The sequence below is a fragment of the Amphiura filiformis genome, chromosome 5 (assembly GCF_039555335.1).
Source record: "Amphiura filiformis chromosome 5, Afil_fr2py, whole genome shotgun sequence".
Taxonomy (NCBI): domain Eukaryota; kingdom Metazoa; phylum Echinodermata; class Ophiuroidea; order Amphilepidida; family Amphiuridae; genus Amphiura; species Amphiura filiformis.
The window spans coordinates 30,652,810-30,664,357 of NC_092632.1; positions in this window are offsets into that span (position 1 = coordinate 30,652,810).

Below are 11,548 nucleotides of genomic sequence, written 5' to 3' on the forward strand. Positions count from 1 at the left end.
TTTACCATAGTATCCTAGAGAAGAAAATATAATATTATGTAGATATGTGTGTGATGTGGTGTGGAGTAGGGTGTGTGTATATAGGATGGGGTGTGTGGTTGTGGGTGTCAAACCGAAAGGGCAACTTTCTATCACCTTGCCCAATGACATAGATGCCACGCGGGCTGTCACTGGCATTTGTCCAAGATGTATCCAAGATTTTGAGAGACGAATACACAACCCTGGCAATAGACTCACAATTAGTCAATTACAATAAAATATAAGGTGAAGTAACGACATTTTACAGTTTGGTAGCTGCATTTACAGTCCCAAATCGCTTACGACCCGGGCAAGTACCAAATTGACCCCTGGTGTGTGTCAGACTGGTATGTAGCTTGGGATCTTTTTCATGGGGGAGGGTAAAATTGGGGGGAGAGGCAAGAAATTGTTGGCGAGCCGAAAGGGGGGTAAGCAATTTTGGCAAGCCGAGAGGGGGCAAGCGATTTTTGGCACACATTCATGGGGCGCCTTTTAAATAAAACGCGCTAAAAAGGATTAAGAAAACGGTACAGAAACGCTTAAGGGGGTACTACACCCATCGCATTTTTTGCGGGTTTTTTGCATTTTGTGAAGAATTGAGAAAAAATTGGTCAAAGTGGTATGCAAAAAGAAGGGGCAAATCTTCTCGTTCTATTGGTGGCATCGGTATCGATGTAGCTTACATGCTTTTAAAGGGACATGCCCAAAAGCGGTACATGGGGGCACTTTTACAAATTGGAGTATCTAAAATTTCAGAATTGCTACCGTGAAACCAGTCACACGCACAAATTAAGCATTAATGTCAGACCCTAAAAGTACCAAAATATATATTTTTTGGAAATGCATTAATTATGCACAGCTTTGAAAACACATGCTTGGCATCACTTATCATTATTAAAGAAAATAAATTCTTTTTTCCCGTTCCAGTTGACAATGACATGCAAAATTTGTGTTCGCTAGCCAGCACATCTGTTTCAGGTTTGAAACAGTAAAATCTTAATGATAAGATAATGCTTGTTTTTTAGTTCTAGGCGATTTTTAGGGTCGCCATCTCAGTAAAAGACAAACACTGAATACAATGTAAACGCTATCACAAGTACATGTGTTTGGCACAAAAATGTTAATTTGTCGCAACTTGTTGCACAAAATCAACTAAAGTGGGAACGTTCACAATGTATGTTGGAGCATAATTAATATGCCACCATTTTTACTTACATCAGAGAAGACAATCCTGTCTATTCACCTTGAAACAATTCCTGCCAGATGATATTTCCGAGTTTGTGGAGGTCGCCATTATAATTTTGTATTTTGGGGTTGGGCGATACTTGATACTTTGATACCGCCGATCGGTACTGTGGGTCGATACGATTAATTGGTATCGGCCATACGATACCGGTAGGCTACTTTTGACAGAATATAGAAAAAATAAAATGTATTATTATGAAACGTATTGAAAACAAAATATTCGAAAATTGAAAACAAATAATTATAAGCAAATATTCTAATCTTTCATTCTCGACTTCACGCCGTGGGGGGGGGGGGGCGGGCACTCGGCAACTTTGGAGGTGACGCGTATGTAGGGCTGGATAAGACCCCTTTTTCAGCATCGCTGTCACCCAAAGACCCCATATTTTTTACAAACACATGCTCTGTCACCCGAAGACCCCTATTTTCCCCAGGCAGCGAATGGCATGATCGAGCCGGCAACTTGAGAAACCGCCCGGCCGTATGGCATTTTCCATATACCGCTACTTGGTTAGTTTTGTGGGGTTCATTATCGAACCCCAACGGTTTAACTTGTATTTATATTATTTATTAACATAGGCCTATTTGTTTGTGATATTTCAATCGTTTTAAAATTTCAAAATAATCCCATTCAATTACACGATTGAAGATGAAAATTTACTGAATTTAGAGAATGCAATGCGACCACCACCTGATTTTTCCATTTGATCTGTCACCCAAAGACCCTTACAAGTTCAATTTGAACAGCAACTTTCTTTTATCACTGATTTTGTTACTTATTTTGAAAAAAAAAAACCAATGAAATTTGAAGCCATTTAGAACTAGAAATTCGATTTTCGAGGTTTTTGCAGCGCTGTTTCGGCTCTCACCCAAATATTCCATTTAAAAATAAGGGCATGTTCTCACCCAATGACCCCATATTTTTTACATTTTGCTCTCACCGAATGCCCCTTAGTGCGAAAGTGCCAGCCCTACACCTATAATCCATTTCATATTGAAGTGCCCCCCCGGGACTTCAGGTAGCGAATAAATTGTGTGGTATAGTGATTTAATTCCAATGGATTGTCCCAGGATTGTCTATGGGATATACTCAGCGGCATACCATGCGTGATATTTCGAGTGATAGAGGTGAAGTTTATGATGTTTTTTTGCAAATTTCCAATGTTTTTCGCCTCCAAATGTATTGGGAACTTTCATAATGATTGCATATTAAAGACCCATTCAGTGATCCCAGCGCAAGTGTAAAAAAATTAAAATTGTTTGAAGGATAAGTCATTCAAATTGTCATTTGGTATTTTTGAAATGACAAATTTGGCAAAAAAACGAACGAAAAAACCCAGCAGTACTGACGAAGTTGAAGCCAGTGGCGTAGCTGCCAAAATTGCCTGTTTGGGCCCCGCCCCCTGGCGCTATTTGGGCCCTCGCCCCCTAGCTCAAGGAAAAAAGAGGAAAAAGGAGAGAGAGAGAGAGGGAAAAAAGGGAGAGGAGTGGGGGGGAGAATGGTACTTTATAATATCAAAATGTGTTGCTTTTAGGGCGCTAGCACCTATAATCTCTTTTTTTTCTTCTCTCTCTCTCTTCACTTTCTCAAACCACCGGAAAAAAATTGGGTCAACCTTTTCGGGCTGTTGAGGGGCGGCTAAATTTTTGTTTGGTGGATTTGGGCCCCCGCCCCATACAGGCTTGCACACCTAGGAAAAAAAAATCCCAGCTACGCCACTGTTTGAAACCCCATTCAAATACACAGTAGCTAATTTAGATACTATCAGTATCTAAATTACAGATTCGTGTAAAATGTCTTTCGGCTGAACCACTCGCATAGGCTATGTTTAGCACATCTATGACAATGACAAAGAGCTACAAAGGTACCGAAATCTGAATTTTGATGATTTTTACGATCGTCTGGATGAGCAAATCACTGAATGGGCCTTTTAACTATTTTATCATTTTGGAAGAAAAAAGAAAAATCTAAAATTTAAAACGATCGTACATTAAGGCTTTAATTAAAAAGAAAGTTGTAAACTTGTTGCATCTAGTTGATTAAAGTGATGTTTGCTATACTGGTTTTATTATCACCTGTGTTGTTTGTGTTTACGATTCGTAATCCCACGAAGAGTAAGTTTAGTTCGTTAATGTGGTAGGCCTACAGCCACACGTACCCCGCATCCTCTGAACAAGCACATCCCGACTCATTTCAGGCGCGGATTCAGGGGGAGCGCCGACTGGCCCGAAGAGAAGAGAAAGGGGGCTTTCGCCGATTTATGTTTAAAACAATTGCTAAAATTGTCCACCAAATCGCTTCAATTAGATCTTCATTTTGCACAAGTTTTTACTTCTCAGGGGGAACATCCCCCTCAGACAACCCCCTGCGTCGCGCAAGCTAGCTCCGCGGCCATTCTTTTTTCCATTTTATTTTATTTCTAAAAATTCGGCCCCACTCCCTAGTCTGGATCGACAATCGGTAACAAAAGCTGGTATCGCCCATCCCTATGGAGATTGACATAGACGTATTATAGGACTGGGAGCGAGTCTAATACGTGTGAGTAACGGCAGAAACCGGTTGTGAAGAAGACTACAAAAATAAGCGTCCTTAACAACCTGTCAACTTTGAGACAAATAGGGGAAAAATTACACTTTCACGATGTGTTTTCATAATCTTTTTTATTTCACATGATCCGTGCATATATCGCCTAGCTATAAATGGAAAAATATTTTTTTAGACCAATCAAACCAATACATGGGTGTAGTACGCCTTTAAATATGCAAATTTTCCTGCTCGCTGCGCTCGCAACATGTATACAGACCATTTAAAGTTTGGAAATTGGTATCCCAAAAATTTGGCATGTGCAAGGGGGGGGGGCAAAGAATTTTGGCGGACCGGGGGAGGGCAAGCGATTTTTTGGCGAGCCATTTGAAATTTTACCCCCCTGGGGCTCATATTATTGCACAGCACCTAAGCGAACTAGGTACATGCAATCTACCATTCCTCAAGTTGTTTAGCGTCTTTATCTGTGATTTCTTTTTTGCCTTTGAATGTTATGCTATTGTATGCATTTTGTTGTTGCTTTGTCTGTTGTTTTATACATATTTTAATTGTTACCCAGGCGTATCAGGTCTGTGACCTGCTTTCTGGATTGTTTTATACCTTAATAAATAAATAAATAAATAAATAAAGATTGAAGTTGTAGGAGATAATGCATGAGAGCACGACGTAGCCTGGTACTTTACTCATGTTATGTCTCTATGTGAGACATACCTCTGTGGGGTGTTCAATATCTTGTCAAGATTATGATGGCTCTGAAAAGAGTAGTTCATACAATCAGCCATTGTTTGGTGGCTCAGTGGTTACGGCCTTGGACTCATAATCTGAGAGCTTGCTCGACGTGCGTTGGTTCGAGTCCCGTCCCACCACCGTGTTGCGCCCTTGGGCAAGGCGCTTTGCCTCGCTTGCCTCACCCCACCCAGGTGTAATGGGAAGCTGTTAGGGGTAGTCACAGTCGTTTTACTGATGAAACCTGCGCCAATTGTAGGCTGCAAACGTGGTTCCGACATATTCTAATAACGGCGGAATAAATGTAAAGCCCTTTGAGGCTGTTTACGGAAAAGACCCGTTCAGATAGGACCAATCATTTCAATTTCAGCTCACTTACCTATAATTGAACCAATAAGAACACATCTTTACCAGCCAATCAGAGCAGAGATTTGTCAGCAAATCAGGACTGACAAATGTTATTTTGGATTTTGTAAGCCAAAGTGGATCACGTGACTGTAATTCTATCAGCGGTCGCGTGATCACGGACTAATTGTCCTTTGAAGGCTGGTGAATGCCAGCCGCTGGCTACAGCTCCCAGCTCCAACCAAAAGTCGTAAGAATTGTAAGTTGAACTTTTAGGAAATAAGATCATTCTAAATAAGCATATTTCATGTGATGGAATAGGACAATATCTTACCAAATTCTCTTCCCAAATATCGAACTATTGCTCTCGACTGCGTTATGACAACGTCATCAACTTGGAGGATTGGTACCGTCTTGAGAGGGAATGCTGAAAGAACATCAAACATAGTGTGTAAGTTATAAGTGATAATATAAAAAACTAAACATTACTAATTATTTGGTGGCTCTGAAAAGAGCCGTTCAGACAGTGTATTAGTGATGTGGTATTTGTTCAGTTATTTGCATGTTCACCAGCTAATTATATGACTACTTTTATTAGACAAAAACAGACATGACAGATATGTCAAATATCATGTTGATGATTTTTATCTTTGACTCGACTTGACGTTTTAGGACTCGAGACTCGACTGGCGTCTTAAATTTGAAGTGACTCGGACTCGAGCTTTGAGTCCGAAATTTCAATGATTCGACTCGACTCATACTCAACACTTCAATGAATCGACTCGAATCGGCAGTATGTGCATTATGGAATGTGAAGAAATATACATTCCATATACGTTCTCCCTTTTGGGATTGAGCACTTTATTCAAAAGATAGTCTAACTATGAGTAAAATGTTGTTATTACGCTCCTGTTTTTGCAGTTGAGCACTTTCTGACTATCTCCGATAGACAGACTGACTCTGGAATATACTTTGGCTGTGTTGACACCATGGAATGTATATTCTTTCACATTCCTAAGAGATGGTAGTCCACCCAAAGCATTTCATCGTGTCGTCTGACTATTGCCTTTTAGGCATGAAACTCAGAGTAACGACTACCTATTCTGGAAGGTCTGTTCTTTGAATTTTTATACGCTCTCCCTTTTGGGATTGAGCACTTTATTCAAAAGGTAGTCTATGAGTAAACTGTTGTTATTTATTTATTTATTTATTTATTTATTTATTTATTTATTTATTTATTTATTTATTTACTTTTTTATCTTTTATTGTTCACAGAAACACATTCCTTTTGTGATTAAAGGGTGCTCTCAACACTGAAGAGTGTTGATTTCAAATGGACAATGGACAAATGGGCATTCACCCCTGGAAGCTATGTTCGTGTTCACGCTATCAATGGAGTTATGCATTTTAAGATCTGGTAGGGCCTATATTCACTCTTCTGATGGGTAAGTTAGTACATAGAGCTACATGTTTTGGGGATTATTTATAATTCAATTTGAGAGTATTTTATCCACAAAGTGTCCATACGAGCTTGCTCTCAATGTTGAACCCTTTTTTATATTATTAAAACATATGTACGAATTCACTGTGGTACGAATTTGTAGTGAACAAACCCCAATTGACCCTTAGGTCATAATGCTGCTTATAGTTTAAATGTTTATGCCATAGTCGATTTTTGATAAATAAAAAATATGTTATTAATCATGATCAAATTATACAGATGTTTATCACAAGTAAAATATTTAATAAATGGTCATAAAAAAGTTTATAGTGACAGTAAAAGTAAATTATTCGTAAAGGAGGCAACTAGGTAAGAGGGCAGAGCAGCACCGTAAACTCACAAGAACCAAAGACAAACCAAACAGCCCTTTTCAGGGCTACCTTTTATCCCAAAAAGAGAAATGACTTGCATTGTAAAGAAAAAGAAAGCAAGAAACAACAAAGCAAGAAAGTAAGAAACATAATTAAACGAAAATGCATAAAAAAACCAAGAAAATTGCAAGTATAACAAAAGAAGTCCCATCCAAGATTCATTTTGCCCACAAATTAATGATACTTAACAAAATCCATAGCCCATAAGCCCACCGGTAAAGTAAAGTCGTTATTTTATAAAGTTATCACTGAGGAATGTTTGATACTCATGCATAGTACGTGGACAGAGTAAAAATGGGTACATTTATTAAAAAGAGCATATCTTAGGTTGTGAGCCAATTGAAATATTTTTTCGATTACGTGTACTTTGAATTTTGAGTTGGACCTTTCCGGGGACTTTGTCCCTAACACACACTATCAATCATGATCATACTCGTCACCTATTTGTTAATTGAGGTCACATAGGAGTATACTATGTGAACTCAGCCTGATCGAATGAGCGTATTTCGTATAGCGAATACCGTATCCCGTATACCGTATACAGTATACTTCTATGTGATCGCAGCCTAATGTAAATGCTTGGTATACGTACTGTTTTTGACAGCTTGCCATTCAGTTCCAAGCCCAACGTAGTTGTCTTCAAACTCAACTCCATTCATGAAAAATAGCATACGAGGCGCTTCAGCACGCACTCGAAGGGGATAATATGTCAATTTATATTTCGGCATCTTTGTAGACATATATTATAAATGCATTTCCTCCTGCAATATGCGAATGTTAATATTTACTATGGTGCAGCAGGTTCACAATTCATAAATAGTCATGCGACCCGTACCCAGGTACACAGAATCCAAAGATCAGATCACTCCACTAAGGGACCGTTCATAATCCTGCTGGAAGGTCGTGAAAAACAGGGAATAGTCATATTTTATGCCTCTTTCTCATTTGTTATTACGAATAATTGAAGCCACTGTGAATTGAAGCTGTGTGTAGTTACTGCATGTTTTTTGTTTCCTAAAGGGACGCACCTGCAGGTATTTTGAAGGCAATTATTTAACCTGCTGTTCCCGTTTAGTTACGGTATGTCATATTTCGAATTCAACTACACTAATTTAAACGTCTCCATCAAATATATCTAGCCATGTGATAATGTAACCGTATCTATTCAGTTCTTAACTATATAAAAACAAGAAATGTCTTTAAAAAGACAACGCCATGGATGAAATTCATATTTCATAATTTCACATTGACAAGTACTTGGAATGCTAGTAATTTTTTTTTGTGTAGCACATACACAACTGACGGGGTGGGAAATGTTTTTTAAAAAAAACTAGATGGCGATTAGGTAAGTGGCGTGGGAGCATCGTTTTGTTCGAAGTTTGTTGTTGGAAAAAAAAATCTCCCATCTGTTGCAAGGAAAATTGCTATGTCCTATTTTTGGGTCCAGGATTTGAAAAAAAGAAGTTTAATTACCGGAACTGGAATATAATACCAAAGGTATATTTTAAAACTTGTCAACATTCACTTTTTGAACCGAATATTTAAGAGAAACCATTCTCCGTCATCAGCGGTGTAATGCTGTTGGTAGACTGACTGATGATTCTCCAGTGTTTCTAGATGTTGTTGTTCTAGATTTTATCCTTTGTGGTGGTGTTTCTATATAGAAGAGAATCATATATTCTTAGCTCTCGGCCCCCGTCCCTAATTAGGGTGGGCTGGTCTTTTGTTTGATTTTAATGGCTTCCCTCACTTTCCTTGGCAAAACTTGTCTTCTCTGCAGAGGATTTTACATTTCCAATGTCCGGTTTATGCCCGGTGTCATTGCTGTGCTCTGCTATTTACCGATTGATTTGAGGTTGTCTTGGCAGTGTGTTCTTTCAGGCGCTCGCGCGAGCCGAGGGTTCGCTTGGTTCCACCCATGTACACTTTCTCGCAGCCTTCACAGGGTACGCGGTACACAACTCCTGGCATGTCTTCCTCGCGAGGTTTGTCTTTCGGGGCAACAAATAGAAAAGAATAATTTTGCATGATTTATGCCGATTTGCCGGGCTGTTGGCCCCTCCTGGACCGCTCCTATAGCTGTCTATCGTCTGGGTTTCTCGTGTGGAGCGTAATGAACGGAATAAAAAAACTTTTATTTTCATTTCAGTAACTTTCTATTTTTTCTTCAATGTGATGGGCCATCAATAATATTTCTACAAATCATCTTGATAACCAAAAGAAACTCCCGGGAAGAAACTACCATTGTTATTACGTTGGGCGGGAAAAACATCGTGTAATGCCAAAGGACGAATGCAAAACCTCATATGTAAAAAAGTGAGCCCAATGACAAAACCTCATAATTATGTTTTCGCGTGACTTACAAAAAAGTTTCAAAATTAACAGGAGATACGTAGAAATGGGTTTTGTTATTTAGTTCATTACAAACACTAATGTAGTTAATAGTTAAAAGAGAAGTGGCAGGCGGTATGTCGGGACATTTTTGTTAAGTTAACACACAAAATTTGACAAAATTGCACATGAGGTTTTGACATTGAGACCTTCTTTTTACACATGAGGTTTTGCATTCGACCTTTGGAATTACATGAAGTTTTTTCTCACCAGGCGACGTTTTGTTTATTATTAAAAGGATCCTGCAGACATTCTGCAAAATGCACAAATACAGACTGTCTCAAAAAACATTGTGCAAGTGAAACGTGCCCTCTATGGCAATTAGAAAATACTGTTGTGACATGATGCTTACATCAACGTCAAGGGCGCAGTCTTAGCTCTCAAATGCCGTTTGTTCTGTTCAATTTGCTTGTTTTAATCTCGAGATATGTTTACTTAATAACGAAAGGGTAAAATCACAATTGTGCCACTTTTACTAGGGAAGAGGGCTGCACATGTAAATCAATGCTAGCTAATGTTGATGCGTCTAATGCACTCCCCCTTCGGGGCTCGTGCTTAAGACGCATCAACATCAGCGCGCATGCATTATTTTGTCTAATTTCTCTTCCAACAATTTTGGAATATTTGTTTGTCTTTTAACATGTCTTGAGTGACAAAGAAAACAGTATTTGCCATGATAAAATCATTGCCATGCACATGTATTTAATTTTACAGCAGAATGTGAAATATCTATTTCTCTTTTAACCTGTTTTAAGTGGAAAAAGAGAATCATATAATACCTGTATCATGATAAAACAGTAAACATAGTAAAAACTATTTTTATTGTTGTATAATTGATGCGTTGATTTCACAAAGGAACTCTTGATAAACTTGATGCTATCATTGATTTACATGTACAGTCCTCTTGATCTTCCCTAGTAAAAGTGGCACAATTGTGATTTTACCCTTTCGTTGTTATCTAAACATATCTCCAGATTAAAACAAGCAAATTGAACAGAACAAACGGCATTTGAGAGCTAAGACTCTGCCCTTGAAGTTGATGTAAGCATTATGTCACAACGGTATTTTCTAATTGCCGTAGAGGGCGCTTTTTACTTGCACAATTTTTTTGAGACAGGCTGTATATAATAATAATCACAGAAACAGAAATACTAATGTATTAAGAGCCTTTCTCCTTTCCTCCCTCCTTATAAAGGGTTAAAATAAAATACCCCCCAATATACAAAACATTTCTTTGCATAACTTGACATACATTATGTTGATTTGAAAAATTTAAAAACCTGTGAATAGAGCTATCGTTTTTTTACCTCCCTAAATTCTCTCTTCTCAAAATCATTTTTTCTTTGGTCAAAAATAATCACATTTCCTAAAAATCATGCTTAAAAAACATATTCATACAAGTCATGTAATGTACAAAAACGTTCTTGATATCAACTGATCAATGTTTTGATTCATAGTTTTTTGTGTTTTCTTTAATTTTATGTGTCCGATAACTCAGTCATGACATGAATGGGGTTTTCTTTCCGGAATTTTTTATTCAGCCGGTGTTTCAAAAATGTAAAATCGCCACAGGAGGAGAAAATAAGGTTTGTATTCTGATGCTTAGTTCTTCCGTTTACTTATAAATAGTAGATTGAAACAGTTGCAAAGATCTAGAGCAACGGTTCTCCTTGATCAAGTGGTAAAATGTGGTAAAAGTTAATTTTTGGACGGTTCAAACACGATTCCTGTATTCACGGGTTTGGAGGGTTCAAACACGATTCCTGTATTCACGGGTTTTTAAATTTGTTTAAGTCAACCAAATGTTTGTCAAGTTATGCCAAGAAATTTGAGGGGGCTATTTCTTATGAACTCCTCAGGTTATCCAAGTATACATCAATTGCACCAATGCAAGCGTTCCTGTTCCTAAGCACCAACTCGTGGACTTCAATCGCACTCATCTGAATCCTAGACACTGATCAGGAGGTCATAGAACCAGTGAAGAGCAATGTGTGTGTCGGAGGACAACAGCCTAGTCAAACAGAGAAACTTAGTTCTCCACTTTTGAACTCTAGTTTTGTAATACAAGGAGAGGGGATGCAGCTGAAGAGCTGTAAAAATCCAGGATGGGAGTGATTGGGAGAATTAAGTCTACTTAAGGTGTTCATTTGAATGTCTTTCAATAGACTACGGATAGTACACTTGATTTGGCATTGTTTACCACTTCGGAGTTGAATGGATAAGATATGTTGTCTTTCTTCATATTCGCAGTGGTTTTACTTAATTCTGGTTTGCTTAGTCCGTTTGTGATCTCGGATTGTCTTGATAGACTATTTCAGTGTGTGGGAACACGGACTGAGTACCGAAAAGCTTTGTCAAGTTATTTATCGGTAAGATGCAAGGTTCGAACAGAGTCATTAGTTCTGG